General features: G+C 44.9%; 1 long non-coding RNA gene across 1 annotated transcript; it reads right to left on the bottom strand.

Annotated features, from left to right (window-relative positions):
- Positions 1-5,857: 5,857 nt before the first annotated feature.
- On the bottom strand, positions 5,858-7,240 carry LOC118238807. The gene is made up of 2 exons (XR_004769992.1): positions 7,042-7,240; positions 5,858-6,395 (listed from the first exon to the last, which is right to left on the bottom strand). It is a non-coding gene; the product is annotated as an uncharacterized LOC118238807 (long non-coding RNA).
- Positions 7,241-7,464: the final 224 nt, after the last annotated feature.

The raw sequence follows: 7,464 nt of genomic DNA, 5'->3' as shown, positions 1-7,464 counted from the left end.
TACAGGTCTTTCACTTTTTTGGTTATTGTTACTCCAAGGTATTTTATGTTGTTTGTGGTAATTGTAAAGGGTGATGTTTCTCTGATTTCTTTCTCTACCAGTGTGTCATCGGTATATAGTAGAGCTACAGATTTTTTTGAGTTACTCTTGTATCCTGCCACTTTGCTGAAGGTGTTTATCAGCTGTAGGAGTTCCCTGGTAGAGTTTTTGGGGTCACTTATGTAGACTATCATATCATCTGCAACTAGTGAGAGTTTGACTTCTTCCTTTCTGATTTGTGTCCCCTTGATCTCCTTTTGTTGTCTTATTGCTCTAGCTAGAACTTCAAGGACAATATTGAAGAGGTATGGAGAGAGTGGACAGCCTTGTCTTGTCCCTTATTTTAGAGGAATTGCATTGAGTTTCTCTCCATTTAGTTTGATGTTGGCTGTCGGCTTGCTGTATATTGCTTTTGTTATGTTGAGGTATATTCCTGTTATCCCTGATCTCTCCAAGACCTTTATCATGAAGGGGTGTTGGATTTTGTCAAAGGCTTTTTCGGCATCTAGTGAGATGATCATGTGTTTTTTTTCCTCAGTCTGTTTATATGGTGAATTACATTGATGGATTTTCGTATGTTGAACCATCCTTGCATCCCTGGAATGAAGCCTACTTGATCATGGTGGATGATTTCTCTGATGTGTTCTTGGATTTGATTTGCCAGTATTTTATTGAAAATTTTTGCATCAATGTTCATGAGGGATATTGGTCTGTAGTTCTCTTTCTTAGTTGTGTCTTTGTATGGCTTGGGTATCAAGGTTATTGTAGCCTCATAAAAGGAGTTTGGCAATGACCCTTCTGCTTCTATTGTGTGGAATACTTTGAGGAGAATTAGTATTAGCTGTACTTGAATTTCTGGTAGAATTCTGCACTGAAGTCTTCTGGCTCTGGGTTTTTTTTGGTTGGGACCCCGAAGCAGGAATCAACAGGCATCTATGTAAAGTTACAAAGTTACACAAGGTTATACAAAGTTATACAAGGTTACCACAAGATGATAGGTATTGAGCAAAGAAGCTATAACTGTCATTTGTTTTAGGTGGGGGCTGATTAGCATGTCCTGTGGTCTAGGACCAAGGACCTAGGACCAAGAGGCCATCTAGTTCCTAGTTTTTTTAGAGACACTGACTGGGCTAGGGGACGGTGTTTTACATAGTTGGTGATGTGCTGACATTTCCTTTTCTTTTTTTGGAACTGCTGTGGCCTCCTGTCTTGTAGCCTAGGGTCAGAGGGTTTTTTTGTTTTGTTTTGTTTGCTTAGTTAGGGTATTTTTTTAATTTCTTTAGGGTCTTTTTAATTTCTTTATTACAATCTGTTGGTGCCCTGAACATATTAATATCACTCTAAGACGCTAAGTCTTTCAGCTTGTGATCTCTTGCCTCCCTATTACATTAGAGGGCTGAAATTATTGCCTTTGTTTGCTATTATGCCTGGCTCCATGCTTCTAGTTCTTTTAGACATATGGTAATTTTGTACTTAATTTTAGAGAAACTATCAGTGTTCCATAACATTTATAGTACTTTATATTCCTATTAGCAGTGTATAATGATGGAAATTTCTCCACTCCTCCCCAATACATGTTAGTTTTTTTTGCTTGTTTTGAGACAGGATCTCAAACCCAGACTGGCCTCAAACTCCCTACACAGATGAGGATGACCTTGAACTTCAGAACCCCCTGCCTTGACCTCCTAAGTACCAGGCTTACAGCCTTGGGCCAACACACTAGGTTGATGCAGTGTGCTGGAGATTATACCGAGGGCCCACATGGGCTCTACCAACTGACAAAAGTCCCCATCTCTTCTGTATGGCTCATAGGCTAGCCATTTTAGCTAAGGGATGAACTCCATGCTCCTCTGAGCATGTGTGTCTGGCCTGACCCTGGCCCAACTTGTTCTTAAATGGTGGGAATCATTCAAACAGCAAACCCTTTGTAGAATCAGCACCTCCCCTTTTTGTTGGTTTCAAACACAGGGTTTACTGTATCCCAGGCTGGCCTCCAGCTTATTAAGTAGCCAAGGATGACCTTGAACTCCAGACCCTCCTGCCTCCACCTCCCAAGTGCTGAGGTCACAGATGTAACTATTTTCTGTTTTGTACATGAGGCATTTTAATGGACATAAGATGATTCTCACATTGTGTGTGTGTGTGTGTGTGTGTGTGTATGAATGTGTGTGTATGTGGTATGTGTGTCTGTGTGTATGTTAGTTTGTGTGTATGTGTGTATTTACGTGTGAGTGTGTGTGTATGTGTATGTGAGTGTGAATATATGTGTATATGGTGTGTATGTTTGTGAGTGTATGTGAGTGCTAGTGTCTGTATGTGTGTCTCTGTATATGTGTGTATGTGTGTGTGTTAGTGTCTCTCTGTGTGTTTGTATGTATGTATGTGTGTATATATATACACACACACGTATGTGGTGTGTATGTGTGTGAGTGTATGTGAGTGCTAGTATGTGTATGTGTGTCTGTGTGTGTATATGTATGTCTGCTTCTGTATATGTGTGTGTGTGTGTGTGAGAGAGAGTGTGTGAGTGTGTGTGAGTGTGTGTGTGTGTGTGTGTGTGTGTGTGTGTGTGTGTGTGTGTATGTGTGTGTGTGTGTGTGTTTCTGGAACCCAGGCCATTGATAGGCATGCACTTACCATTGATCTAGAGCCCCCTAGAGCCTCACATGATTCTGTGACATATACATACATGATGGCACCAGAATATTACATAGAGTGTTACAAAAAGAATATTCAGCTGCTGGTGGTGGCACACAGCTTTAATCCCAGCACTCAGGAGGCAGAGGCTGGTGGATCTCTGTGAATCTGAGGCCAGCCTATTCTACAGATCAAGTTCCAGAACAGCCAGGGCTACACAGAGAAACCCTGTCTGGGGGTGGTGGTGGGGAGATATTCACAGGATCTCTAGACAGGCCAATAAGGAATTATCACTGGTGTCCACATATATACAAGCTCCAGACCTTTCCAGTTGTAATCCCTCTGTGGGGTTGTTTGAGATTATTGCCCAGGGCGACCTTGAATTTGATCAATATTACAGCCCTGCATTACTAGGATTTTCAGGTGTGAGACTCTATGCCTGGCCTTCCTTGGACTTTTGCAGTACTAATTTATTCTACATGTTTATTAAATTCAAATTTGTAAACAGAAGCTTTTTGTTTTGCTAGTTAGAGTTTTTTCTTTTGTATAAATGGCTCTCTCATTTCTGGATGTTAGCTTTGAATCTTCAGATATATGTATCTCATTTGGAACATCCATAGAATCCAGGAATTTAGTAAGGGGCTATGGTGGTTTGAATAGGTATAGCCCCATAGATTCATGTGTTTGAATGCCTGGCCCATAAGGAGTGGCACTATTGGGAGGTGTGGCCTTGTTGGAGGAAGTGTCTCACTGTGGAGGTGGGCTTGGAGGTCTCACATACTCAAACTATGACCAGTGTGGCATATTCTCCTGATGCTGCCTGTAGACCAAGATGTAGACCTCTCAGCTCCTCCTCCAGCACCGTGTCTGCCTGCATGCCATCATACTTCCCTCTAACTGAGACCGCCGAAAAGCCCAGTTCTGCATTCCTGGTGGTTGTGGTGGCTCCTTTCCTGAAGTTGCCAGTTGCCCAAAACCCCACCTAACATCGTACCATACTTGGGCAAAAAGCCAGCTTGGGCAGGACATGCCATCACCCCAAGTCTAGTGCCCTGCCTTAGATCAGCCATGTGACTTTCTCCTGCTCCTTCCCCCACCCTGATCTGAGGACTGGAGGACTCACCTGGGAGTTGCTTTGCTCAAAATATACTCTGACTTTTACATTTTAATTCGGCTTGATCTGGCTTATTTTGTCAGCAGAGAAACCTATTATTGGGCTACAAAAAACCTATTAAGTGTCTCTTCACAGCAATGAAACCCTAACTAACACAGAAGTTGGTAGCAAGAGTGGGGTATGGCTGTGATAGGCCTAACCATACTTTTGTTTGGAGAAATTTGGACTTTGGGAGTTTGAGTTAGGAAAGCAGTGGAATGTTTTAAGCCTGGTCAAAGTGAGGTTAGTCCTCCAGGTTCCTCCTCTACCAAAAAATGTCTCAGAGCTTCTGGGTCTGGCAACTAAAGTCTGATGCTTCTCTGTGGTAGCAGAAGATTAAATGGTGTCCTCTATGACAGCCAAAGACAGACCACTGCCCCTATCAAGACCATGGACGCATAGGGCACCCATGTAGGTAGTGGGTAAGTCTCTTTTATCTTAATTGAAACAGGCCATTTGGATTATACTCTGTGCTTTAATTTATCCTTCTCATCATGCAGGCCCACCTGGTCCAGCCCTGGAGACTTAGCAGAGTGTGTCACCCCTACGCACATTTCTTGCCAGTCCTCAGGCAGTACTCTGACCTGCTCAGGGTCCTGATAACGTCTTCAGCTTCACTACAGCTATGCCCCTTTTAAAAGGGCAGAACCCTGCCTGCTCTTCTTCCCTTCCATCTCTCTCCCTCTCTCTCTCCCACTTCCCATAAGGCTACTCTGCACCCCCCCCAATAAACTCTTCACATGAGCTCCGTCTGCATGGTTGTCTGTCTCTCACACGTGGTTTGGACCCAACCTGCCAAAATTCCCCTTGCCCAGAATCATAACAAACTGTAGCTTGTTAGTTTAACAGCAGCAAGCATACCAGCTACAGCTGCTTTCTCCCTGTATGCAAAAATCAGGTCTCAGGCCTCCCTTCCTGGAGTTATGAGGTCTCTGCTGAGGAACAGCTAACCTTGCTGCCAGACTCTGAAGGGACGAACTCACAGATGCTTTTAACCCTAAGTCATTTTGGGTCCCCAAGCTTTTACTATTACTCAAAGACATGAGTCTACTGGATTTCTCTACAAAGTGCCTATTTAACATATCAAAGCAGACCTGGCCACCAGGTTCATCCCTCATACCCTGCCCCTTATCCTGAATTCTCCACCCCAGTGGCTGGGCTGCCCTTCCATGTATATCCCAGCCATTTTGGCTACTCCAGTACTTTTTTATCCTTTTTCTCTTTACCCTCCTGGTCTCCTGGCCTTCCTTTCCCTCCCTCTTCACATGGCCCAGCTCAGTCTGGTCATGTCCACTCTGGACTTTCCCAGATGTCCCTGCCTCTGGCTATGCTCTCCCTTTTATCTACAATAAACCTTCTCCACCACACCTAGGAACAGTCATGTCCTCTCTTTTTTTTGTTTGTTTTTTGTTTTTGTTTTTTGGGACAGGGCTTCTCTATGTAGCTTTGTAGACCAGGCTGGCCTTAAACTCAAAGAGATCCACCGTCTCTGCCTCCTAGTGCTGGGATTAAAGGCGTGCGCCACCACTGCCGGGCTATGTAATAAGACTTTCTGCTGAAACTGCCTGAGCCCTGCTGCCACATGGGCGCTTTCTACTAGCCACCCGAGTTCTGCCCACTGCGTTAGGGCCCCAAATAACACATAGAGATTTATATTAGTTTACAATGCTGATGGTTGACTAAGATTTCTTATATGCTAGCTCAGTCTTAATTATCATAAATCTATATATTTTATAAGACTTATCTTATCAAGGATGCTTTCCGCTGGCTGGCGTCCTCTTCCCGGGATCACATGGTGGCTCCCTAGAGATGAGAGCAGGAGGAAAAGGAGGAGCAAGAGGGCGATTTCCTGCTTATATTCTGAGTAGGCCTGCTATATCACTTCCTGACTGGATCACAAGACTTATCTTACTACATTTCCCAGAATCCTCCTTGACTCCTAATCCCACCTAGCTTGCTTCTTCATTGGCCAACAGTACTTTATTTATCAACCAATAAGATAAACATACACAGAAGGACATTTCCCCATCACAGCTATGTCATTTTTTATTTATTTTTGTTATATTCCAAGTGTTCACCCCTGAATCAGATATTTAGGAGTGGTTGTAGAAGAGGGAGTAGAAAGACTGTAAGAGGCAGAGGTGGTGGATAACTCCATGCAAACTGTTTTCCAGACAAACTAGAGCAGATGTGTATATGAACTCATAGCAATTTTGTCAGCATGCACAGGTCTGCACAGGCCCCAGCCACACACCATCCTATCGGAGAGTTGGTTGACAGTGTCTGAGAAGCTACTAGTATCTGACAGCTCTCAGAAGAGGGAGAGCTGGGTTTTTGTCTTCTTGTTGCTTGTAGCCTTGACGGTCCTGGAACTTGCTCTGTAGACCAGGCTATCCTCAAACTCAGAGATCCGGCTGCCTCTGCCTCCCAAGTGCTGGGGTTAAAGAGGTGTGCCACCATCGCCAGGCTCTTGTTTTTAATGATGAGGTAGGTTGGTGCCCCGGTAGAGTGACCACACACCACAGCAGGATCCAAACCCAAGACTAGCTGAACAATACAAACCGGACTTGGTGGGTAAAGAAGAGAAAAGAGTAATTTCAAAGATGGGTGGAAAGTGATGGGAGGTTTGGCAAGGATGGAGCAGGGGTGTGGGGTTTGCTAAAGTACATTCAAAATAAATTGTATGAAATTCTCAATAAAATATTTTTATTAAGTATTAATTAAATGTATATAAATGGAATTATTTTGTATGGACTTTGTAGGCTTCTGGTTTTGCCCAACATGTAGGGAAGCTTCTTCAGGTTTGTGTAGCTCTCGGTGTTGTTTCCTTCCTTCCTTCCTTCCTTCCTTCCTTCCTTCCTTCCTTCCTTCCTTCCTTCCTTCCTTCCTTCCTCTTTTCTTTTTTGTTTTGGTTTTTCGAGACAGGATTTCTCTGTGTCACTCGCTCTGTAGACCAGGCTGGCCTCGAACTCAGAGATCCGCCTGCTTCTGCCTCCTTTAACCCCAGCATTTGGGATTAAAGGTGTGTGCCACAGCCTGGCTTAACAGATTTCACATCAGGATATTTTCCTTCAGGTTTCTGCAAATGGGTATCTACTAGAAGGATGAAACCGCTGCTCCGCTCCGGTTGCTGCGCGCCAGAGGCTCCACCACGCCTCTCGTACCGGGGAGGAGCGGGCAACTCGGCCTTCGCCCCCGCTGCCGTAACTCACCTTAGCCGCCCTGCTCTCCCGGCGCGGGCCATCCGTACCGGAACTGAGGTCGGGTGGGCTCAGTTGCGTTCCACCACATTCACCGGCAGACACTCTCCAAGGAGAACTAACCAGTCGCTCAAATCTCGGACAGACCCACTGCAACTACCACAATCAGCCTGCGGCTGCGCGACCCACTAAAAGCCCACCGCAAACTACACTTCCCAGGAGGCTTTGCACAGGTCAGAAATGGGAATCCGTTTCCCAGGGGCCGGGCCGGGACTTTTCTGGCACAGGCTTCTGGGTAATGTAGTTCTGGGGCCGGCATTGTTAGCGGCCGTTCCCTCTGTGTCCAGGCTCCTGGAAGGAATCTGGCTTTGTGCATTCTCAAGGAAGTAATTGTGGCACAGATATGGAATTGAGAGAGTGGGAGGAGATCTATGT

The sequence above is a fragment of the Cricetulus griseus genome, chromosome 4 (assembly GCF_003668045.3).
Source record: "Cricetulus griseus strain 17A/GY chromosome 4, alternate assembly CriGri-PICRH-1.0, whole genome shotgun sequence".
Taxonomy (NCBI): domain Eukaryota; kingdom Metazoa; phylum Chordata; class Mammalia; order Rodentia; family Cricetidae; genus Cricetulus; species Cricetulus griseus.
Note: the sequence above shows the minus strand (reverse complement) of the source record. Positions and strands in the feature narration are given on the sequence as shown.